Here is a 26,702-nt window from a genome sequence, read left to right on the forward strand (position 1 = left end):
TGCCTTTCTGCAGTCAAACACAGATGTAAAACAGATTAAGGCTCTGTAGAAATAAAATAAAATAAAATAAAAAAAGACACCAAGGACTTTTTTTTTTTTTTTGACTTCCCCTACAATAAAGTGCAGGGAGAGGTGAATAAAGCCACACGAGAGACAGTAACAAAATGACAAACGTCCTGACTGATAGTTTATCGAGATGACAACTCAGTGAGTTTTTAGACATCTCTGGCATGAAGACTATTTTTGTCTTTCCACAAGTTAAAACGTATGTACGATCAAGACAACTGCCTGCCTATCTGTAGAAGCTTGTTTCTCCCCATTACCTCTCTCTGGCAGAGTCGTACCTGACTGCAAAATATTCCTCCTGCATTTTAATGTACTTCAGAACAACAGTTGACAATGCTTGAAAAGAAACCAAAGCACACTAACAAACCATTATCAATATATTATTTATACGGGATCCAAAATCTGAGAAACCTTGCTAACAAGTCGATTTTCAGCCACAGATCTCGAGCACGGAAAAGCATCATTATCCGTGCCCAGCTGGTGGGGAAATGGCAACTTGCCCACACTCACAAGGAGAAGGGCTGGGTTCTCCACTGCCTCTTGTGCAGTTCTTACCAGTGTAAGAGGCTTTCACTCTGACTCGGCTTATGTTTTTCTCCATCTCTTTCAGTGCAGAGCTCCGTGCAAGGTCCAGGACCGATCCCTGGGCTCCCAGATCTGTCCCTGACCTCCGGCTCCAGGTCCTTTGCCTCCCAGCCCAGAGCACTGTCAACTGGTCCTCACTGCACACAGCTTCCGGGCTCTGGAATGCCTCAGATTTAACTTCAGACACAATAAGCATTACAAATTATAGAGCACGGTGGGAATAAAAGAGATGGGTTGCCCCCTCTGACTATCTATCACTGCTTCCCATGTCTCTGGGTGAAAGCAAAGCAAAGCTTTCTCAACAGCTGAAAGACAAAAATAGGTTGTATGTATTTTTAAATGTTATAGTTTCCCACTATTAGGCTAATAAAAGTCAGAAAACAGAGAAAGCATTGATTTTATACTTTCCCAAGTCACTAGTAAAAGAAAGCCCCTACGCAATTTATATTTTCCAATGACAAAGTACCGAAGCTGGATGAGGCAGTTAAAATACCATTTTTCAGCTGAGAATCTCAAAGTGCTTAAAAACAAAGCACTTCTCTCGTAGGCAAGATTTGCTCTCTCTTTTTTTAATCTGTAGTAAGTTTAGGAACGAAACAATTAAACAGTCTGCTGCACTGTCATGTGGCAAGTGGGAGTCAGACCGTATATTTGTCTTGAGGTTTAAAAAGTGAAACGTACTGAATGAAAACTGGATGGCTCTGAAACGAAGAGAATCCTCATACTGAACCTGACCCTGTCATATGATCGTAAGATCCCAGAGATGCCAATTGAAAATGAAAAAAATTTGTGACGATAACGCCAAGAGTCAGAACAATGCTGGATATTTCTGGGAGTTCTGGTTTGTGTCTTCTCAGCCAACTCCCGGCATTTGTCAGGGACAGTTGAACGCTGGAGGCATGGCTGCCATCAGTTTGAGATAAAGGATCTGAGAGTGACGGCTACAGATCCAGCAGAGAGTACACTGAGTTACAGATGCATTTGTCTAGGAGTTTATTATTATTAAATTGTGGAAAAGCCCTGAATACATACCCAGATACACAGATAAACACTCACACACAGACATTTTAGAACAAGCTTCCCTGACAGCATTTTGATGTCAGTCTAAGGAAATATGTTGGCAACTCCTCCACACAAAATCTCTTTTCCACAAACAGCATATTCTGCCAGTACGAAATTCATCATCCAGCCATGAAAAGGACACAGGGCCAAGGGGCTTGAGTGACACACCAAAAACCTCAAAACACATGTCTGAGCTGCCACATGACTTGGATAACACTCCTCACGTACGGCAACGAAACCGAAGCTCCGCAAGCTGCATCTTCCTGATGTTTCGCAACATCCTGTAAGCTGGGTGCTCAGGGAAACAGGAACGGGTGCTACAAGCGGTTTGGTCACTGCAAAATGAGAGACCCTCTCATTAAAAGTTAAAAAAAAACAAAACCAAAACAACAAACACACAAACAGTTGAGGTAGATGGTGGATGGGGGGGAAGTAAGCAAAGCTGTTGATTCAACACTGAATGCCTAAATAAAACTTCATCTCACCCGCTGGTCAGTGGGAATAAGGTACTGCTGAAGTCATCTAGCTGGTGACTTCAGAGTATGTCATCTCTGAAACGGGGGTAGCTCCAAAGACAATATGTTAATAATATAAGGGAAAAGGGTCACTGTGGGGGAATATCTTAATAAAACAGGAAAAAAAAAAAAGACCTTCATGGAACATCGATTTAGTTGGCTCTCCTGGATTCAAATGGAAAGATAAATCTCATGCCTAAGACAAACGGATTTGTGAAAGAGAATTGCCAACGTCTTCTATCCTCAGTTTCTTATAGCTTGTCCCACTTTTCAGCACTGGGAGACCAATTCAGAAATTGTTCATGAAATTAATACTAACGAGCACTGAGATGTTGTATCATTCGTCCTGGCAGGTAACTCCCGAGAAGGCGGTGGTTGCTGCAGGCTCTGGGGTCCTGCTACAGGTCCCTAGCAAATAAATAGCCACAAACCCAAACTAGGAATCTAAAAACTGCACGAGGGAATTCAACTCTGTTTTCAAAGCTCAGCTTAATTAAAATTTTTGGTAGTTTTACGACTAATTTAAGACTTTGTCTTATTTTGTGCTGAAAGACAAACCATCTGTGGTTTGTCTGAACAGGAGCAAATATGGGACCACAGTACAATTTCATGAAAAAATTGCCGGTCAATTTAACATAAGTTCTATGGCATTTAAAGGCAGGAAGTATCTTTGTGAAAATGCCTTTTTTACCTGATCAGAAAAATCAATATCAACTGAAGAGGGATAGTATTTGTCTTTTAAATAACAGCATGAGATTCTTGCAGAGCAGTTCTAGCTTACTAATGTGTGACCGTTTCATCTCCCACCACAAAGAAATACATCTGTGTGTGGGATAAGCAGTCTCCTTGCGTACCTGATGCATCTCGCCCATGGCCAGGTTATCTGCACACGAGTTCGTGGAGAAGGCTCACGCAGCCAGAAACAACCCCCAGCCCAGGACTTACCCCTCTTTATGCTCCTGTTGGCCGTACCTGGGCTATATACCCGTATGACCAGGAATTCACCTCCTTAGACAGAAATTGTTCATTTCACATTGTATAATTTCATTCCCTCCAGTTTTTTGCTCAATACACAGCAATGCTTTCTCACTCATGGCCCTCCAGCACCGCATATCCCTAGCAGGGCACCGGAGCTGGTGCAGAGGTGCTGGGGCAGCACCCCACCCAGAGGGCACTTGCTCTTTTTGCAGCAGCCATCTCCATCGCTGCAGCTTGGGAGACTCTTATGGAGAGTCTACAGCTCTCATGGAGAGCTCCAGCAATTCCTGTGGCAATATTTCAGGGGTAAACTCTCCTTTGATATTGTTGGAAAATCCTTGCCAAGCTGACACTATGTATTAAAGGGTTCACAATAACAGAAGGCTGAAATTAAATTGAACAGGATATTAATACCTTGTAGTTGAGGAAATGGTATTTCCTTTTGATTTCACTCTTTGCTTTGTAAATTAGCCAAAACCTGCTTCCCTGCACAAATGGAACCAGCTCACGGGAGTCCTGCCACCCAGCACCCAGCCGTGGCAACTGCCCCACATGCCTCAGCTGCTGGAAATCCTCTGCAGAAACCTGGCAAGTCTAAAATAATCAGCCCTACCTCATTCCACATCCCCTCCAGATCTTTTATCTCCCCTACAGGTCTCCACAGAAGCAAGCATTTGCTGGCTCATGATTAACTCATCTGAACAGCCCACAGATGTGAAAAGGCTTAAAACATAGGAAAGGTTTTTCATGGTCCTATTTCAGGAAAGCTCTTTCCTTCTGCAGTGCCCTAAGATCTTTTTCCTATTCTCTTTTACCACTACAGAGAGTGCTGGAGCGCATGGACCCAAGTACTGTGCACGAGGGGTCCCCTAGGCCAGGGCTGCTGGACAGGCAGAGATCCCCACTGGAATTTTCTCCTTGGTTTGAAGGGAGCCATGCTGAAATACATGGACGAGTTCAATAACAACACTAACTTAGAGGCAAAAGTATTTCCATAAGGATTGAAAGTGTTTTCTGTCGCATGCCATGGTTTGGTGCCTCAAGGACACTGCTCCCACAAGAACCTTCCTGACCCGCTGGGACTCACTAGGGGTGCGCAGCATGGAGCACAAAGTGCCTGCCACCGGTGGCCAATAAGACATTTATGTTAAAGTGCACGTAGGGTGAAACAGGGGACTGTCTTGAAAAAAGGATCTACCCCCTGGAGCCTGCTCAGCATCCACCTGGGGCTGTGCCTCGTGGTGGGACCCCACGTGCGGCACATGGGTCTGCTGCCCAGCCTTTGTATCCTGTTCAACCTATGCAGCAGCCTACAGGAGAGAACAAGGGCTGGGTGTCATCCCTTTGTCCTACAAGGCTGAGAACATAATAATGGAAGGACCACATCAGGAATAACATGCCAGCATCTCTCTGCTAATGGGACCCTTGCTAAAAATCCATATATATGGCCCCACAAGGTGCATGCAGATATACATATTTAACAGAAACCCATCTGTACGTATGTTCTTTAGGGACTGTTTTTAAAAACATTAGGTTGCAGTATTTGCACATTATCCAGGCTCAATTTAATTCAGCTTTCTGAGTGCTGGCATGGCGCAAATTAGTTGGTCTGCATGCCAGCAGCCATCGCTAGTGTAGCAGCAGAGCCAAATTGGGGAAACATTAAGAAGTACGTTTTGCGTCCATAATTGTGTGTTTACAAATGAGGCATTTGAATATTATATAGTTAGTCCTGTGCAACACTGAAATGGGAGTCATAAGAGTAAGAAAAGTTGGCTTCCTGGTATGAAACTCTGGCCAAGAACATCATTTAATCCAGACAAGGAAAGAGATCGATCAATTATGCCAGTAAGTTTGAAACAGCACTATAAAAAGAAAAAGTGACATGGCATAGGTTTGTGGTTCCCAGCTAATGGAGCTAAAGCCTAGCATCAGATGGTTTGTATTTTACATTATTGTCAAACAAAAATAAATCATCAAAAACATGGCAGAATCAAGCCTAACTGGCAGGACATACCATAAAAAAAACAGCTAGTGGTTGAAGTGAAAATTAAGAAGTGCTGTTCCTTCTCCCCAAAATGCCAGGGCTAACCAGAAGAAGCAGATCGCTCTCCCAGGGTTTGCAGTTCTTTCCCTTTTTTTCCTGCAAGCAAGCGGCTGTTACGCCATAGTGAGTTCTGCTCCAGTGAGATTTTGCTTGCCGATACTCAGAGATTAGCATATTAAGTACATTATGTCCCGTATTTACGTAACTATTGTGTTATGGCATAGTTAACATTTTGCCAGCATTCCTATTGTAAAGCCCAGTTTCAGAGGCGGGAGTTGTGATTAAGGATTATCTCCAGATGACCATCTTTACAGGGGTTGTGGAAAGGGGAGATTATGTATTTCTTTTTAAAATATATATTTGTTTCTTTTGGAGATCTGAATCAGCTGCCAAAGACACAGCAGCCTCATCAATACTGGAAGGGAATAAGTATTCTTCCAGGAAGAACTGATCTTTCAAATGGGAGAACCGACAGGCAGATGCTCAAGTGACTGTCATCCTTTACATTATCACCAACCCCAAGTATTCACGTATGGTGACCTGAGCCCCAGAATCAGAAACTTGTCTTAAAAATCATAAGACCTAGAGATTACAAGTTTAGAGATTTATGGGAGGAACATTTTATGTTCCTTCTGTTTTTTGAAGCTATTGGCTTCAACATTATCAAGCTTTTCTTGACCATGGTATGAGAGACGCATTTATTAATTATTAATTAAAGAATCCACCATCCTCTGAGTCTGGGAGATAGACCTACATACAGGAGAGCCATGATACTTCATGATAAAGCCAGGCAAGTTGCCAGCCCTGTATCATACTTTGTTCTTCTGACACAGAGTAACCTAGAATATAAGTAGCTGTTTCATCAAACAATTTCTAGCCTGTATTTTATATATATACACATACGTAAAATACGTAATACATATATCCAGCATTATAATTTTCTTTTCACAAGTGCTCCCGACTGGCTGCTATGCTCTCTCTCTGTACCAGCACGACTTGAGGTGACGTCTCCGTGCGCACCTGGAGTTCTGTGCTGCCCCTTGCCTGCCATGGCTCTTCTGTCGATTAAAACAACCATCAAGCCATAGACTATGGACCAGCATCAGTGGGCTGCACTTGCCTTCACCATGGACTGAGGCAGGGGGCCAGGAATCAAAGCAAACCCTGCAGGCAGCATTTGCCCAGCTGAGCCCTGCGCGAGCGCAGCGGGTGCCCCTGCCTGCCCGTGCTCATTGCAGGACTGCTGCTGTGTCAGCACCAGCAACTGTCTTGCAGCAGCTAAAGCACAGCACTGGCCTGAAGCACCTGTGCTTGTTCTCTTCCCATCTTTGCTACAGATGGGACAGGCAATTAATTTAGCTTGAAATAGCCACAACAAACACCCAAACAAGTTTTACTTTCGATTGCTAGCCCAAACAAACACCCGGCTCCAGCTGACTTGGCACAGCACCAGCTCACGTTCTGAGCACAGGACATTCAGATGCATCGCAGGGGCAGACTCCCAAATGCAGTCAGGTGTCTGAAAGAGCAGGAAAGTGTCTACATGCATTCAAAAAACAATTACTATTTTCATCTTCAGACACTAATTCTGGCATATAAGAATCAGTGCCTCTCAGTGAGTCTCAAACTCTTAAGTGCCTTCATTGCTTTGTTGAAAATGAATCTAAAGGCCAGATCTTAAAAGCCATTTGCAGCCTTAACCCTCATCGGGCCCTAAGCCAGTGAAGAGCTTTGAGACTTTTCCCCACTCCCTCTTCTAACTAGGAAGGAGAAAAGGAGAGGAGGGTTACATATTCTACAATGAAAAATCAGACTCTGCTCTGCACAGGACTCCCGAGGAACACTGCAGCTGTCCAGCACCACAGGGCTGCTCCACACACCCCAGATGCCCCCGTGCTGTCACTCAGAAAAAGGAATGAACCAAATATTTTCTCATAACTTTTCTGTGAAAAGTTATTTCTTCAGAATATAAATAAATTCTATGTCAAAACAGGTTTTGTTTTAAAAAGATTTGGCTCACATCACATACCTGATTTTTGTCACAAAGAACTGTTTATGCATAAATTACATTGTGGTCTGTAAATAGGTGGTTATAGCAGGAATAAAAACTCATACAGACCATTAACTGTAATGACAGACCGGGGCTGACACACACACACATACACCATGTTTATTGACAAATTACAGCGTTTACCAATTTCTACAGTTCTGAACTTGGGAAGTCTGTACCATATGTGGAGCCAAAGGCTAAGGGCAATATTTCACCACCAAGGTAACTTTCTTAACCCGTGAGTATACCTGGCAGTAGATCATCCTAAAATAGATCATGTTGCAAGCCTACATCAATGAGCAGCGCTTTCAATCCCCAAGATTACCGCAGGTTACATACATTGCGCTACGCAGGTGGAGGGAAAAACCTTTCATACAGTGAAGAGCCTCACCTTGCTAAAGTAAACACCTGCCTTGTTTTGACTGAAGAACAGCGATCCAACCAACTCAGAGCAAACTTGGCCCTTCTCCACACTTATGAAACTTCAGCGAGTGTACCCTTCCAGCACATTATGGAAATATTAGTATTTGCCACAACGAAAAATACTTTTTTTGGCATCTTTATTTCCCGTCCCTATTCTAAGACAAACACTGACAGCTGATGGTATTCAGGAACACTGCCATATGTTCTCTTAGAAACGGGATTCTGAAATATGGCTGTTATCCACCAATTGGCATCTTTGCTAATTAGCATAAATTACTCAAATACACTCATTTCTCCCCCAAGGGACGACCCCTCTGAAGAATTCTTATCTGATGCATCAGGATCTTCTCCTAAGTGCTTATCCACTCTCATGGTTTCTGATTTAATGGTTAACACAAGGAACCAGATAACTATTCGAGGGAGCAAAGTCAAACTGCTCAAACTGTCTATCTGCCATTGCTATTTCTCCCAGACAAGCAATGCAAACAGCAATCACAGGGTTAATATCTGAATGCCTTTTCTAATAAAACCAGCTTCCAGTTTTTCAGTCTTTTGTGCAAGTTTAATAAAATAAATTTTGAATATCAATGGAGTACATTCTATTTTTCTTGGCATGTCTGTGCCTTGCTGTGTCCTTCTATTGCAGAAGTCATGCCATAGGGAGAGCACTTTTCCACAGTCCATTGAAGTTGTGCCATAAGGGCTGGAGATGATTTGCTAAAATGCTCCAAAGGTATTCAAATTTCTTTAAAGAAGAAATTCAATTTATGTGCATTTATATTGCAGTGTCTGTCAGGAAGAAAGGTTATAATCACCAGCATATTTTAGATTTACATTTTCTTCTATACATGAGGTAATGGTATTAGAGGTAAACTATGAGGTTTAAAGTTGAATTCGATGTATGGTACTATTTTCATTGCTGCTAAAGCATGTTTTTGAAGTTCCTGAGGAAAGCATATGTTAGCATATGTTACTGAAATATCAAGAACAGGATGCTGGGTGGCTTAGAGGATAAACTATTTGTCTTTCTTCTCCACATTCTTACATAAAGTACGGCTGGATTGCATGAGCAAAATGAACAGAGGATTCTCAGCCCGTGAATTAGTTCACATCATGAAGCTGGGGCACAGTTGTGAAGCACAACTATCAGTAGGCACTTTTCTGAATAAACTTGATCCAAACGGGCCTTTACTCCTACCACTGAGAAAGGGGGCTTCAGAGTTTTGTGCTATTGCTTATGCAACCCTCAGAAGAACAAATATTCATCAAAAATTAAAAGGAAACCACATGGCTGTAGAAAGCTCTTCGCCTCATTTTACTCAGAAAATTGACTTCATTTAAATTTCCTGCGACTGTATTAAATATTTAGATGTTGATATTTTCACCAAGTAGAAAACATTATTACAATTTTTATCACGTTGGAATCCTTCTAAGCATATGTTAAAGTTATCTGATAATTAAATTGCCACTCTTATCTCATTTAGGACCCCACTAATTATAGCCAAAGTACTTCAGCAGAATATACTGCAGCTGATTTTGGAACTGTAGCTGAGTGCCCTCTTTTAAATAAACACTCATGGCTGGTCGGCAGATTTATTGTATAATTTCACTGCTACCCCTACACTCTGTCAGTAAGGAAGCACCAAAGCTATCACGATGGTTTTTGCACAGCAAGCTAATTGTATTTTAAGCCTACTTCCAAATGAATTCCCTATAGCTATTCAACTTTGCAAACAGTCATTTAAGCAGCGCTCTTTGGGGAAGCGTGCGTGCACACACACGGGCACTATTTGCTTCATGAATTCCAACAGATAAAAATCCTGTTTCATTTCTCACAGAGTGTTTATTTTTAATACATTATAACTAGATACTGGGCCAGATATGACAACAACAGATGTTTGCTGAGTACCTGACTGGCTCTACACAAGATTGGGCTTCAGTCCTGCCGTCAGATTCACAAGCTCAGACCCTCACGCGTGGCTCTTCCCATGAGCAAAGAGTATCAAGAGGCAGAAATGTCTGGGGACAAGAAAGAAATCTCAAGTGAGGGGGGTCTTTGAGTTGTATGATTGTCTGTGGTCTATCTGTGACTCAGCCTAATTCACCGAATGCTTCAATCCTTTTGCTTCCCTCCAACTTCTCCTGACTATGAAATCTGATGTGAAACATTGCCAGAAAATGGAATACCCTGGGATGCCCTTCTTTAGATGCCTTTGTGGAAAGATTCATATGGTACTTAATACCATATCAAGTATGGAAATTTCACTTGGAAGCAAAAAGATGCTTCCAAGGGTCCAACACAGGATATGGGCATCTCCTGAGAGGCAGTCCCTTGAGTGTCACCTCAAAATCGATAATTGGTTGGTTGGAAGTCCTTCACTGATAAGCCTGGACCATGAACTGAACTCACACTTTCAGGCTAAAGTCCTACCCCAAGCCTTCTTCTTGACCATATTCCCACCAACTAAAACCAAACAAGCCCAAAAAAATCATTAATGGGAAAACACAAATAATGGGGGCACAAGCAGTATGCATCAAGACTGTTACTGAAGGACTAAGATAGCAGAAAAACACACTCAGGATACACATTGTGCGTTGGACAAGGAATTACTACCAACCAGACAACTAGAGCATCTGAAACCAGCAGAACTACCTATAGAACAGGGTAGGAAACACAGGCATGTTTCTCCCATTAATTTTCACAGCCTGAGCTTTGAATCTCTCTGTGCTCAGCTGTGGAGGGCTTGTTCTGAATTTTTTGCGTTCTGCCCCATCCTAAATGGAAGGGATAGTTCAGAAGTGCATTAGCATTTATTTAGGATCTGAGGACTTCTCCTCTTGTCCATTCCGACTTTCCAGTTATTTTCCAGAGAAGCTTAAGTCTGTTTTTTTCTTTTGTTTCTCCTCTGCAGTGAAACCAGCCATCATTAAGACGACCAATAAACTGCACCTACCATAAAAGACTTTCATAAAAATAAAGGATAAATTTCCAAAAGTGTATGCTTAGAATCAAAGTTAAAAATCAATCACCAAATTGTTACCAGATTGCTATTTACATTTCGATTCATTCATCTGAAGGCCATTTGTTTAACATCAGAAAATTAAAGCCTTGCGCATGATTTACCTGCCCTAGACTTGCCCGGGAACTCTTCCAACTTGCACTCTATTTTGGTGCAAACAACAGTGGCAGGAGTATTCATGCACAATAGGTGGTTCCCTACAGCACTCCTGGGAGCTTGCATTATCTGGGTGACTTGGTGCTCTTCCCACTGCTGTCAACAGTCACTAGAAGACGTTCCCCAAAGTCTAGCCCTGTTCAAAACGAATCCATTCACTGGACCAAACTGGGCCTTGTGTACATGTTCCAGTCTCCAGCCCACTACACAAAATATCAGCAGTGGTTAAAAAAAAAAAAACAAACAACACAAAGCTCCCTATGGCTCAGTTGTCCACAGCAGTGCTCATTTCTATGTACAGTTTTCTAAGAGTGCAATTCCAAAATGGATTTCCAGCCAACTTCAGGAGTTTCCATCACCACTGAGCTGACAACTCCCAGCCCAGGCAGCAGCTCAGTTACTACACTCATCCATGCGTGGTGCTGAGGCCAACGCTGCATCACTGAAATGATTTAAATTAAAACAAACAAACAAAACCAACCCACAGCACAAGGATTTTACTATCACAGGAAACATATCATGGCCTGAATACGAAACATGCTGACACCCTGTATGGCTTGGTGACAGAATCACAGAATGGCCAAGGTTGGTAGGGACCTCTGAAGCTCATCCAGTCCAACCCCCTGCCAAGCAGGATCACTTACAGCACATTGCGCAGGATGGCATCCAGGTGGGTGTTGAATATCTCCAGAGAAGGAGACTCCACAACCTCTCCAGGCAACCTGCTCCGGTGCTCTGCCACCAAACGTGCTGAGTGTGCGTGCACAGAGTGTCTCACAGCATGTGTCACAGCGCTCTGTGACATCAACAGTGGTGACACCACCAGGTGGTGATCACTGATGACCAGGTTTTCTGCTAGGATCCCTGTGAAAGGGGCAGAGCTGGCACACGCAGGCAGTGGTAAGGTGCAGATCTAGGAATACACTTCTGCACAAAGAGGATTGAAGCGGGAAGGAGAAGAAGCTTCAAATGGCAACATAAGATGGAAAAGAAATATTAAGAAAAAGGAAAGATGAGCACAGAAGAAAGGAGAGGACAGCATACACAGTACTAGATAATAAGTGTCAATGCAAGAACTCTGCTGACTCCTGCATTTGATTCAGTTCTGAGTAAAATGAGATTATTATAGGTGAATAGAGAGTGAGAACTAAAAGTTGTGCTTTAGCCAGAACTGTTATTTTAGCTATTGCTGAATAATGAATAGAAACCCCAGAAATCCCTTACCAGGCTTCTCTACATTCCTTGCAATGAGCATCTGTAACACTGCTAGAAATTAGGGCTGATTTTCAGCTGGTAGGCACAGAGATGTTCCTGAAACACCAGAAAGGAAAGAGCAGAGCGCTGGGCCTCAATACTACCGCTGCCTGGGAATTTTCTAAGGAGATGTTTTTCCATGAGAAAACACCAGCTGGTAGAAAAAGAAATGTCCTGTGGAAGCGCATCAGTTTTAAAGTAGGAGGAGCTCAAACTTTTGAGATGCAGAGCAGGGAACATGAAATTTTGGGCTCTTGCTTGGTGCCATGTGCACTGCACAGGTCTCAAGGCTTTCTGTCAGGGTGCTCAGCCCTCAGCTGCTTCAGATTCAGCAAAAACACAGCCCGAGGGCAGCCAGGAGCTGGGGGTTTCCTGCAGCCACAGGAAGAGCAAGGAGTGACTGGAAGCCAGGATGTATAGCTGAGCAGTCCCCTTCATTTTGAGAATGCTGTGCTGATCTTATTTTAGTAAATTTATTTATACCAGGAAATATCAGTATCTCTACATTTAATTCCAGTGAGAAATAAAACCCTTAGCATGTTCTTGTTTCCTCCAGCTGTAGGTACTGAAAAAGAAAAGCAACAGGAGATGAGCTGTACTATTGGGAAAGGAAGTTCTCAGAGGCTCAGCGGGCTTGTAAAGGCTGGCTCTGCGTTCAGAGATTTGGAGATGGGGTTTTGGTTCCGTTTTTACAGCTCTTCCTATTTCAGTGCTGTTGAACTTTTTCCTTTCACAATACTAGTGTGTGCTCAGCTAAACAAGCACCAAGGTGCCGTGAGCTGTCCCAGCTTACCCAGGGCAGCTCCTGCCTGTTCTACGCTCACTGGCAGGCTCCCATTTGTACTGGTGCAGCCGGTGTGCCAGGGGCGCTGTGCCCTTCCTGCCCTCCCTTGGTGAGTGCTAGCCACAGCCCCGAGTCCTCCCTGGAGAAGAAATGGAGTGGCACCCGGAGCAAGAAGGGTGCTAGGGGAAGAGAGGTGGGTGGGAAAAGGACCGAAGGATCAAAATTGGGCAGCTGGGGTGGGTGGAGCAGGGTTTGTCACTTGGCAGAGCCCATCCTTACTGGAATGTAAGTTATCAACATATGGTAGCAACACGCTCTCTTTCTTCTGCTGAACATGCAAAGTATTCCTGAGAAGTGCACTTCATTTTTAAAATGGATCACTTGCCACCTTCTCGCAGCCCCTAGCATCCAAGCCCCTCGCAGGCTCCCCAGACGTGCTCCTGCAGCCCAGCAGCGGGTTCTCCCAGCCCACGATAACCTCCTGCCCTTGCTGAGCTCCCCGGGCACCGCGCAGCTCAGGGCTCGTGCAGGACACGGTCTGAACGCTCCTTCCAAGTCGAGAGGAAACGGCAAAGTCAGTCATGGCAATAAATCTCCACGCTCGTCTGCTGTCCTAATCTACAAGGCATACATTCCAGTTACTGACAAGCCTACCTGAAATCAAAGACCTAGGAAAAAATTTTAGGAGCCTTGAAGAATTTTCCAAAGGCAAATCAATTAAAAGAAAGGCCCATTTGAAATTCAAAACAGTCCTGCACGTTTGGATCCGCTGAAAGATATTACATGAGAAATCACAACCAAAGTCAGCTCAGCGAGTAGCACAGACACTTGTCTGCACTGTTTCACTGCATCCCTGCAAATGGTACTTCAAAAAGCACGGTAATTTGCAAAAGTAATTTTGTAAAAGCTTCCGTACATCTCCTGTTAAGAGCAATTTGGCTAGTATCTGTTGCTAGCTGCGAGCATGCTTTTAGATATTAGATGGATGAGTGCAGACTAGCAGAAGAAAAAAACAGAGAGGATAAATACTTGGCAGTTCTCTAACAGCTTGCACTAGAGGATCGCAAAGTGATTTACAAATATCAGTTAATTAAGCCTCAAAGAGCCCCAGTGAGATAGGTAAGTATCACTACTCTCATTTCACTAATGCGTAAACTGAGACACCGAGAGAAGCAGTCTGTCACCCAAGGTCACGCAGCGAGCACCTGGCACAGCCGGGGACAGGAACCCAGAGCGCTGACTTACCTTGCTCCTCGCCTACCAGACCACTATATCTCTCCTAACGCTGCTTAAAGCTTCTCTTGCACTTGATATTAGCAAATGCAATGTCCTGCAAACCCAGTGGAGTTCCCTTCTGCGTCTGGGAGCACAAGAGGGGCTTGCTGGTGCCAGGCCACATGCCGCTGCTGCGTAAAGCAGGTCTCCTCACCCAGGGCTGCCAGTTTCTACAACCCAGTCTGGTTTCTCTTGTCCAGCCCCAGACCAATCATGGGGGCAAAGCCTGGAGACAGAATGGAAATAAAACAGCCTTCAGGGCTGGAAGTAGACAGGTACTGATGGCTTCTATGCGGCGGCCCCGGGACACGCTGCACTGCTCGCAGCATGCGGTCACTCGGCCATGAGCAGAAGTACCACTCGTGGTGTAACGTGGCTCAGCTGAGGGAGGGAACCGATGTCAGATGCACAGACAGCACTTCTCAGGCTAAGCAGACATGCCTAGGACTCACACCGTACCGAATAAAAGCCAGAACATCAGCCTTGGTAACACCGTAAGCTTGAAAGCTGCACACGCTTCTACTTTAAACCAGCATTTCTTAAAACTAAAAACAAATGAACAAAAACCACTTTTGATGCCTAGGGTTACTACTGAGTACGTTACCAGAGACCAGTTCACCAGGATTTAGGGCATCACCTGAAAAATCTGAATGGTGTCTAGAAATGTGTATTTGTAACTTACGATATCTGCTTGATACACTTGCACGGGGATGGGACATCACGTGCAAAATATTTCAGAAAACACGTGACTCCAAAATGTTTGGTGCTGTCAGCTGAAATAAACAGCTCTGAATAGGCCTGAACATAGGCACATCCACGTATCTACATGTGTAGATAACCAACACTGACCCTTCACAAGCAAAGAGATGAAGGACAGAAAAGCTGTGCACCACTGCCCCATAATCATCACGTTTGGATGCGCTGATGGGACAAATGAGTGAGAAAGCCTCTGAACTGCCCTCATTCATACAAACATGCCCTGTCTGGTAATGAAGCTGACTAGCTGGCTGCTGAGACCTGCCAGCTGACTACAGGAAAAGCAAAACACAACAGCCACGCAGCTACCTGCGGGATGGTCACACGGGCAGGAAGCAATTCGTTGTCCACTGACCATAGATAAGAAAAGAGCCCACATTGCCCATTTAGGTGTTTAAGATGGAAAACAAAAATCCCTGAAGAAAGGGGAATACTTGCTGTTTGCCTAGCTTGCTTTCCTGTGGAGAGAGCTGCAAGGACTGCCAGAGGAACGGGTGCCTTCTTTCATGTGGCTCCATCACTACAGCCAGATTGCCCTGCTAGGAAGAGCAGTTCCCTTTTGAAGGGGGAGAAGTGGAGAGCGTTCCCTGTGATTTTGCTGCTGAGGAAGGCCCCTCACGCAGCTGCTTTAGCATCATTGGGGAATGGCTCTGGGAGCGGAACCACAAAGGCTGCAGAAATTATGTTCTCCCAGACCTCCTGCACAGCCATGAGACCCTGCGGGGGACAGGACATGCTGCCATCCCATCCTTCAACGCCCGCGTTGGCCTAATGACTTACTCCTGCTGTGTGCAGTACTCACAATGACAGTGAGGAACTGATCAGAACCCATTCTCGGTTTTCGGGTTGTGGGCTAACTACCTCTGTCGCTCAGCCGGTGCTCTGCCTGGGGCCGGGGACCACATCCCACTCTCTACAGATGTTCACTACAAATGTACAATACTTGTCCTTAGCGTGTAATTTGCACAGGTTTTATAATACAGGAGATTTTGCTTTGCTCTTGCCTTGCCCCAGCCCCAGATCACGGATGCATGACAGGGCACAGACAGACAGACACAGACAGACAGAACAGAGCCAATGTTCCCTCTCGGCCCTCCGCACACCCTCACCTCGGTTCCTCACCACCACCGCCACGCTCTAGCTGCAATCCCAATCTGTTGGCTCACACAGATGCAGAAAGAGAAACAGAAGAAACAAATTAAATACAGACAGACTACATAAGATAGTTTTTCACATTTATCTGTTTATGTTCAAAGCGGTATTAGTAAAGTTGTTGCTTTTTTAAAGCAGTTGGCTGGTATATTTAAGTGCATAAAAAAGGATATATGCAGTGTGCTTAGCTATTGCAAACAATTCTGGTTTGCTCCCAAAGAATTTCAATTTAAGCTATTTATTCAAGATTTCATATTAAATCATATAATAAAATACCATTCCTACACAGAAAATGGATTTATTGCACACAGATGTGCCAAAAGCAAAACATCTGCACATGAGGAGTCATCAATACCATGTCATTTTGTCTCCTTTATGCAGATAAAGCAGCTAATTGCTTTCTGAAAAATTCAGGTCAGAAACTTAATGCACAGAATATTTATGGGTTAAACAGAAAAGTAGTAATTACAGAATCCTGTATCACTTCCATTTGTACCCGGTATATTGGGTGTGCGCACATGCCATCAGACCTCAAGTAACGCTTTGTAGATTGATGAAGGCTGACTCAAACAATATGTCACACCAGGAGCCTGACAACTGAAAGCACGCTTAATGTAAACTTGTAAAGTCGTAGGAAAGAATGCTGGAGCTCTAGCCACTTAATGATTTGAGCAGTAGGCCATTTTTACTGCTACTGAAATTAAATACTTCAGTAAACCTCTCGTCATTTACAGATGTCCTGTGTCAAAATCACGCACCACTTTTTTGTTTCTTTTACAAAATCAGATGAAACAGAGCTGAATCTTTCACTTCTCCCTGCCCAGCTGCAATCAGCAGACAGACATTACTGAACAGGACTAGCGAATGCTCTTCTCCCCAGCCTAATCTGTTTTGCAGTTTTTTGAGTCTAAACATAAGCCAACCACCTTAGCAAACAACCGCTTATTACTTTTGATAGAAAGGTTCCTAACATCTTGTAATGTGTATGCATATTTTCCCCTGTCTGGCTACTAGACACCGAAGTCATTGGGGACGTATACATTTATTAAAATGCATTCAGCTGCTCTTTAGTTTGATGTTAATTCGGAATTTACGCTTCCATAGAGCACTATGTACAACACTACAACGACACTTCCTTAGTACTTTATCCACGTACAAAAATGTTGGCTGTAAACCAAAACAAAACTGAAGTTTGGGGAAATGTATTACTGCTTATTTTTAAATAGGCATATTTCAAGAGCGAGGACATAGGTGGAGAAATTTGATTATCAAATGTAGTTTTAAGTCTTCTTTCCTTTAGAAACTAAGCACCTATGAGAATGGTTTTGTAGGATGGGATTTTAAAATTAAAAATTGTGCTACATTTTATCCTAAGATTTTGTCTTAAATATTTGATGGCAGGTGCCCAACTCTACAGCTTACATGACACATCTGATCTTCCCAGATAACAATACTGCCATCCTCATTTTTATTTAATAAATCCTCTGTCAAAAAAGGAAAAGAAAGAAAAAAAAAAGGAATGGTCCTTGTGTATAATCTGAAGGAACAGACAAATTTTGACACTTGGACAGCTGCTGCCATACCGAAACAAAACACCACCCCAAAGCTGCAGCTGTCTGGAGGAAGGATGGATACAAAGGTACTAAAATTTGGTTAATGAACAACATAGAAAAGAAAATGAATATGAGGTCAATATACCAGAGGTATCTGGCCTTGAAACCAGCCTCACTGGACAAGTTTCCCTAAGGAATATTCCACAGAGTCATCAAAGGCAGGGGTTAGGAGAGTTGCCTCTTTCCCCCCATTTTTATGGAAGGTCTCACATTTCAAGTCAGTTCGGGGAGGAGGATGGGGGCAGCCTTTCCAATTGAGTCTTGGAACAGTGACTGCAACAACTTGAATTATCAGCTCTTTAAGTCTACTTTTGTCTCTTGTCCAAAATCCATGTGGCCAGACTTAGGTTAAAAAAATAAAATAAAAGAGAAAAGCCTTCTAAAAGAGCCTCACACCAGAAACTGTTAATTTGTCAGCTGTGTTATCAGAGGCAGTTTCCACATGCCTCTCCAGGCCTTTGAAATGTCATGGTACATCTATCTCCCTGTAACAACATTTACAGATGCTCTTTTTCTGGCGTGTGTAAGGTGCCTGGGCTTATGCTTCTAGCACTGCAAGCTCTGCTTGAAATCTTGCCTGACCTCTACGTAAGAGCACACTTAGAGAAAAATTAATACTTTCTACCCTCCTTATTTTGCAAGCCATTAAATACTTTAAGCATCATGAATGTATGAGTACATTTGGTATTAAAAATGTATGTTAAATGCTCCTACATTAAGAAGCTGGCTAACAAGCAGCATCAATGTGATGTTGTACATAATTCAATAAAACCAATACCTAAAGAAATCCAGAGTTGTTTCGCTGCACGGAATCATGAATGCCTCGATGCTTTCAAATGAGACACTTTGTCAATGGTGCTGCTATCTAACAGTACACATTTGGCTTGAGAAACAGCTTTCATCACAACTGAAATGAGCTGAGAATCTGAAAGAGGAATAAAGAAGGACAAAGGTCTTGGATCCAGATTTGTCTGGGGATGTGATGTTCACTTTGGGACAGAGGAACAAGCGCAGCACTGCAGGTGAGTGGACAACAGCTATGAACCAGCTACAGTGGCTTGCTCAGCACTTGATTCATGCTTTAAAATCACAGACCCTGAGGAATCATGTGAATTAAACATATAAACTGCCAACACAAGGAATAAGGATGGCAAGATGAGGGCAAGCAACCCTTTCCTCTGGTTCCTTGCTGTGTTCCAACCTTTCCCTCTTGAAAACTCAAGCCCTTTCCTCTGCAGCGCTCTTCCAGTAAAGGAGAGGATTCCGCTCTGCAGTGCTGCCTGTACATACAAACCACACGTGCCTTGGAGGGATTTGCGGGTGAGTCATAGGCTGTACTCCTGAAAATATTCAGGCAACCTTTTCCTTTCCTTTCGCCCATAATTAGTGCTGCTCACTGCACGTTAAGCTGGAATTTAAGCATCTTTGGGTACGTCCATGCGATGTGGTACAAGAGGACTCTTATCCCAGCTGGGATATTTGGGTGTTATCACAAGCTGAGTACACCACTCAGTTTAGTAGTGTCTGAATGCTCAGTATGTAGTCACACAAGGACCACAAAAGGAGTCCCATCTGTGCATCTTCAGGTACGTTTAAAAGTGAAAAATAAATGAATGAAATAGCAGAATAGCAAAAGGAACCTTGACAGTTATCTAGAGAGTGCCATAACAGCTCTGTTGATTCAATTCTTAAGCTTGGAAATGAGAAGGTTGCTCTAAATCACTCAGCAGGTGCTCAAAAAAAGAAACGCAACAACAAAAACAAAAACAACCACCACCACCACGTGCAGAGAAAGCTCAACTTGCATCTTCTAGGAAGTGCCACCCTCACCACAGCAGTGTACCTAGGTAAAATTAACTCTGGGGAAGGACCTGATCACTTGGACCACCTGCTGCAGCAGAATTTCTGGGACACTTCAGTTTGGCATTAGAACCAAGAGAGCTGCAGCCGTACAAACTTTCATTACATTTTTGCAAATGCAGGCACTGGCATCAGAGGAATAGATGTAATCTTCTTCCAGAATATTCAAGTTCTTCTAGAAAACCAGTATTGCCACACATGGGCTGTGACCCGTGCGACCAAGATGACCACTTGTAGCCCCAAAGTAGTGCCCTTCTGCTATGTGGGAGGGCTGGAGGACAGGACACGAGCACGCTGGGATCTGGGCAGCGGGCTTAGGCAAGCTTTGAGAAAGCTCTGGGATAACTCCTCCATCATTCTTCTTGGGAAAACCATTCCGCATACTGACAAGCATGCTTGACTGAAAGGATCTAAGATTTGGGAATGTAAAAAGCCTTATTCTTTAATACATGTTTCAAGGAACCACCAGCAAACTTTCGGCTACAATGACGTTCTAAGAACCTCAGGCATATCTCCGTGCTCTGAAAACTACTTTGCTGCGAACTATGAAAGATTATACAGCTTTCATTTGTTATTATTTCACAAACTGCAAACCACCAGTCCTTCAGTCACAGACGGTGAAGGTGCTTTCCATTCTATGCACCTGTACACCTATACAAACGCATACATGTGTAAAGAAAAACAGATTAAATAGATGTGCAGGCATGTAAGTACATACACAATAAAGACAGGTAAGTGTCAGCAAGCCCTACCTGAACTGACACAAACCACCAAAATAAGACATTAACACAGGGCTGCAGACCACAGACCAGCTCCTCCTTTTTTGCCATGTTCCAGGAATCTTTCCCTAGCAAACCGTTACATTTCTTCCTGTTTTTCTTTTTTTTTTTTTTTTCCTCCCCATCCACGTTCTCAAATTTGCTCAAGTCTTGCCAAGGGAAATGTAATGACACTAATTTTATTTAATGTTGTCAATGAGCATTTAAAAAACATTATTCTTTTAAACTCCTTTAGCTCCTCTTTCAAACCTTTTTATGGCTATTAAATTTCAATCATTTTAGGAAAATAGATGGAGGTAAAATGGCAAAAACATAGGAAATTGCTAAGTTCAGCAGCACAATTAATGCAGCCATCATCGGCAGCTTGGAAGAAGACAATCAACAATCAATGGCTGGAAGGTGACCTGACATCACAGTTTTCTGCCATAGCAATCAATATTGTTCTCAGTGCAGACAGGCTACTCTAGATATGCGATGTTTCATCTCAATGGCTTTTATTCTTGTATAAATACTTAAAATAAATCACATATGAACACCCAGGGCTACTTTAGATTACATTCATATCGTGCACAGGAAAAAAAAAAGTTCCTCTTGGTAGAATTTGCCTTTCTGTCCACAACCAGATACTTTAAAAAGGAAAGAAACAAACAAACCACTACCCAAAGTTAATAATTTGTTATTTACACACTGTAAGTCTGCATTATGCTGTTTTCAAATTATCATAAGCCATTTCCAATTTGATAAAATCTAGCTTTAGTGAAAAGGGAAATTATTATAATTTTTGTTCCCAACTGAAGCTTCCCAGCATTCACTTGCTATTTTTCATAACAACAAAAGTACTCCTACATCAAGTACCATTTGTCTAGCACATTCATTTTTTTTTCCAAAAATACTGAGTAATTTTCTTAAAGATGACATCTGATAAATGTAAAAAATCATAAAGGAACTTTATCCACCAACCCCCTTTCTTCTGATATGTAAACAGATTGGGTAATTATTGTGCAGCTCCTTTGGGACAGAAAATAATACAAAATGTTGACAAACAATTGGTTTGGGGTGTTTTTGACTGGTAATATTACTTATGCTTGGACCAATTTAATTGGGAGTGTGTTAGGCAGATCCTTTACAAAGACTGTTCTTCATTTTTTTCCATTTTCACAGCATTAGTAACATCTTTTTCATCTCTACACCCAGACCAGCTTCTACAGAAGTCTGTGGGAGTCTTTCCACCAGTAGACAAAGACAGAACAGCGAGTTCCTTTTATGAGCACTCCATTAATTTGAGACAGGCTAAAAAAATCCCCTTGCAACTCTGAAAAAAGTTCCAGTAAACTAGTAACTACTTTCATGCCAGGCACAATATTCTCCAGATACATCCCAAATAAAAGCAATTAGATAAAATTCTTCAGATAGAAGGCATTTGTAAGGAACAGTAACACACAGTTTAATTAAATGAAATCAAATATTTGAATGGCAGTGCATGACCTCACAATTACTGCTTGAAAACATACTTTTAATTATCTGAACAAATGCATCTTAGTAGATTCTTATGGCGTACAGATTGCGAGACAGTTAGGCACCTCTTCAAAGCCCTGAACACAGGGTGACCCTGACCACATAGGGATTTGTCCCCAAGGCTGTGCACTACCGTGTTTGAGGGTCTGAGAGGAACAGCTCATTGCTTCCCCATGCGCAGATTACGTGGGGAATAGCAGACATGTGGCATGAGTTGTGGAATTATTTTCAGATTTGTTTTGTGGTGACTATGTTTGTAGCAAATACCGAAAATATTATACTAAATACTGAAAGCATGCCCATGGGCCCCAGGGATAGACAAGTACATTTTATAATCAAATTACCATATGCTTCTGGCCCTTAATTCAACAAGCTACACCAGCACACACTTGGATCCTTACAGAAGTGTGTATGTAAGCACATGCTTAAGGATAAGCATATCACAAGATTTTTTTGTATAACCAGAATCTGGGCTACAAAGAGCAAAACAAAAAAAGATTTAGACGAGTGATGTCTTTAGAAGGAGGACAGCAAATCCCATCCAAACTAAAAAAAATAATAAAAAATACATTGAACTTCCAATACTAACCAAATGCCTGTTTCAAATTATGTCCCAGTCCTGCACCAATTCTTTCAATCTTAAGAAGTTTTAGCCGCAAAAAAAAGTTCAAACTAAACAGAATGGAAGCATATACTCTACTTGGTAACATTATTTGTCCTACAGCATTTAACGTTACATGTATTTAATGTTACATTCCTTTGGCTCAAGAAAAACCACCATATTTAAATTGCTTTATGTCAGTGAAAGATTATAAAACATCTATTGAAAGCATAGAACATTTTTGCCTCCGATTAGTAGGAGGATTTTTTTTTTTAATTACAAAGGATGTTCATCAGCAAGCTTTCTTGTTGCCATAGTCTATTAAAGAACCTCAAAGCTGCTGAGCAAGGCACTTTTAACAGCTGATAAGCATATGCAAGAGGAAGGCCTGGTTTTAAATGCACAGATGTAAGTTATCAAAGCAACCATTCATTTCATGTCAGTTTTAATATTCTCCACTCGATACACTTCTGATGACTAACAACTTGAATTGTATTTTTAAAAGTGATAGCCTTTGACTCATGACGCTCAAAGTGAAGAATGGTAACTGGAGGCCATCAAGTTTCAGCCCATCTAAGCCTGTCAGGAGTCTTACCAACTTTGATTAAACCACTTACACGTTTAAAGATGCTTTAATAACGAGCGGGACTGGGCACCAAACCCAGCAAGTAGAGGGAAATTTCCTCATGTTCCATTATACAGAAATCAAGGCATAAAATTTTTAATGAACATCAGAGAACTGTGTCAGCATTGTTCTAGGAGAACTACAGATTTGTTCAGTTTAGATATGTTCTAATTTAAAGATTTCCACAATAGGGAATTAAAAAGACCTGAATTATAATTCCTTTAACGGCAGATTACTTGATAACACTGCCATCTCAAGCAGTTCTATTTTAAAATGCATGGTAGTGCAGACAAATACTTTTTGAAGGAAAAGTGTTTAACATTATCTTTTAACTTTGTCTAATTAGCTGAATACTGTGTTTTTTCACCCTGCAGCTTTTAAAAAGCCGATCTAATTTCACAATGAACACTTAATGCCATTATATTTGGAAATATTTGCATTTGCCAACTCTTGTGCAATCACCATTCATTGCTCTGCACTTACCCCTTGCTTCTTTTTCCTTGGGAATGATTCTCCGCTTTCTGCCTAGATAAGCTCATTTCATTAAAACAACTGTTTTGCTGATTCAAAAAAAAGTCAGAAAAGTTCCTCTATGGATGCACACGGATATCCTCATAGCACTACATACTAGCTCTTTTTCACAAGGGAGGATGTTTCTCCTCCACACTTACATTCCAGCTCTTCCATCCTTGGAAGCACTTCAACAGCACTGAAATTCACTGAAATTCCACTTCTCAAGACTAAACAATCCCAGCTCTCCCAGCCTCTGGAACTTACTCCAGTATGCCCGTGTCTCTTGTACCGGGAGCCCAGACTGGGACACAGCACTCCAGTACCTAGATCCTAAACTGTGAGCACAGATTTCTTTCCAAATCCAGCTCCACCAGCAGGCAGATGACTAAGACTAAATACTTGTGACCCTAGCGGAGGGTACAGACACCTGATAGAGCTCAGGCCAGCTGGGCAGGAGCTGTTCACACAGCTGATTTGAGCAGCTTACACCACTCCAGCTGTGCTCTGGTGGCATGAACCAAGCCCACCGGCAGCCCAGTGATGGGAACGAGCTGGGGCTGCTTCCTCCAGAGAAACAGATTGGGAAGAGATCTCTCCACAGCTTCACTCATGGGTTTGGAGTGAACAATACTGCTCCACATCTCTGAAAATACAGATGTAGTGACATGCATGAGAGGGACTGGCCAAGGTAACATACTAATATAACTCATTCATCATGACAGCTATCGAGCATTTCACCAGTTAGGAGGATAAATACATTACGCAGGAAAAGGAGACATTGCCTCAACCCTTCTTGGACTCTGTTGCTGCACAGGGAGAGCAGCTCCCAGCCTGAGAAAGGGGCCTTTCAGCACCTACAAACTGCCTGAGACATGTCAGCATACATTTTAGACAAACATTTCTTCGAAGCCAGGCAATTGTTTTTTCCTCCATTTTCATTTTCCATTTGCTTGCTCAACCTCTGCAGCCCCTTTGTTGCCTGGTAATAGGTGAGATAGGCAAATACGGGCTCCGGGCACTGGAACGAAAGGGCCTTTCATGTTGTCGGTGCTGCAGAATGAGCAAGTGGTGTAAGCCGTCTTTGCAGTTTACATACTGTAGTGGCCTGCTATAGAAACTATGTAATTTGGTTTGCTTTGTTATTTGATAAACGGCAAGGAAAGCTTTGTAGCATGTTGACTGACCCTACTTGTAAGGTCATAGGGCAGTGCCGGAGTAAGAGGACACAGCCGTGTGCGTGGTCCCAGAATGCCTCCAGATTGCCTGGGAGAAAGAAGGCTTTATTAGAGCTACAAAGACCTCACGATGAAGAGCAACCGCTCCTAATCAGGAGAAAATATTGGGGGAGGTTTTGACAAAAAGGTATCAAGTAGTCCTAGTGTGTAACACAGCACATAGTGCAGCGTACAGAACCACGAATCACGTAAGTGATACTGCCTACTTACAAACCCATAGTGTAGCCCACCACAGATTGCTGCTTTTTTGATCCAATCCCTTACACTTTTTCACCCTGGACAGCCTGTTCAAAACAAGTTGTAAAACTGAGTCTTTCAAATAAATTTTCTCAAATACAAATGAGTGAAAGATGCATTCACTTCCCCGGACTGTCACTTGTGGCAACACCCGCATAGAAATGAAGGCATGGTATGGAGAAGATGCAAGTCAGACTGTTTGGATGGGCTTTTACCTCCAGGATCCACTTGTGACACAACAGCACGGGTTTGCGAGCAGGACACTGCGCCCAGCAGTGGCTCTGAACAAGGGGGACTTCTGGATCCCAATTAGTTGAGACATGTGGAGATGGAAGAGAAAAGGACTTCAGTCAACAACTGCCATCCCTGCTGGTCCTGCCCCACTTCCCTCACACAAGTATGACACCACAGACTGGCATCTTCCTTTAGCAGGTCTGAATTTTGTGTGTGCATGCATGTAAAAGCTTGTAAAACACAGCAAGGAAGAGGCTGCCCCACATCAACGTGCTGCAGTACACACTGATGTATTTATATATAGCAATATTTTTCCCCATGGAAATATCTGGCTTACACTATGTCAAGGCCCTGCATTTCAACTGTGCAGGTACATCTGCCTTACCACGGAGAACCTGCTGGCACCTGTGAGGACCTGACCCTGAAGACAGCCCATGGACATACCAAGCAAATGGGAGCAGCTACCATAAAAGAAAAACGTGACTTTCCACTGTGAGGTATACAGGACAAAAATTCAGTATATTCAACACCTTCTGATACACTATTAACGTAATGTCCTGAGATGAGTACACGGTATTGACCTGAACCATCCAAGCAGTGCAAACCCAAACTTGCATTATAATGAAGGTGTGGCAAATTTCCAGAGACAGCAAAGGAGCTGGGAGAGCCCCAGCAGCTCCAACCAGCTGGGAGATACTGACCAGCACAGCTCCAGCTCGAGGAGCGGACTCAGTGCTCGAGACGAACCTGTTGTCAAATGACAGATGTGTCACAGGGGAATAAAATCAGTGCATGGGATGCCTGCACATTAAAGCTGGAATTTATACCTACCATTTTCATAGTGGAGACAAGGCAGATGACACTCAAACTGAGATCCCTCCACTGAATTATTTGGCTTCTTGCTTATTTTACTTTATTCTGTAAGTTAGCTCAATTTTCTAAGTCAGAAAGAAGCACTAAGAGAAAATACCTTGCTAGGTATTTCTTGATTTGGTCAGAGCTGGACTACAGAGATGGTCTTACAAAAATATTTCACATTACTTCAAAAAACACAAAACAAGGTTTGAATAAGCCCGGGGAAACTCACCTGAAAGCACACTGTTACAAAGGGGGTAACAACGTTTCACAAGGCAAGGGATGAGACTTAATTAAAGCTAGATGGGGGAAGAGGGGAAGAAATTAAGTGCTATTTGGGAATATAAAACATAACTCAAAATATGAAATATTCATTATTTGTAGCTGTGGGGGGTTACTTGGGAAAATATTTTATTTCTCTTCCTCTGTCCCCAGTGCTTTTTCTGGGAAGGGAGAAAAGTAGAATACTTCAAAGGATGTGAGCGGGGAAAGGGAGGATAACTGGGGGGTTA

At 42.8% G+C, this 26,702-nt stretch overlaps 1 protein-coding gene and 1 long non-coding RNA gene across 3 annotated transcripts in view; both read right to left on the bottom strand.

The window, feature by feature from the left end:
- LOC308176823 (uncharacterized protein) overlaps window positions 1-26,702 on the bottom strand; it is a 239,563-nt gene that overhangs the window by 173,950 nt on the left and 38,911 nt on the right. The window lies entirely within an intron of this gene.
- LOC308176846 lies at window positions 1,269-25,857 on the bottom strand. The gene is made up of 4 exons (XR_013938689.1): window positions 23,788-25,857; window positions 23,600-23,676; window positions 14,186-14,441; window positions 1,269-2,048 (listed from the first exon to the last, which is right to left on the bottom strand). It is a non-coding gene; the product is annotated as an uncharacterized lncRNA (long non-coding RNA).

This window comes from Anser brachyrhynchus, assembly GCF_964034855.1.
Source record: "Anser brachyrhynchus genome assembly, chromosome: 12".
Taxonomy (NCBI): domain Eukaryota; kingdom Metazoa; phylum Chordata; class Aves; order Anseriformes; family Anatidae; genus Anser; species Anser brachyrhynchus.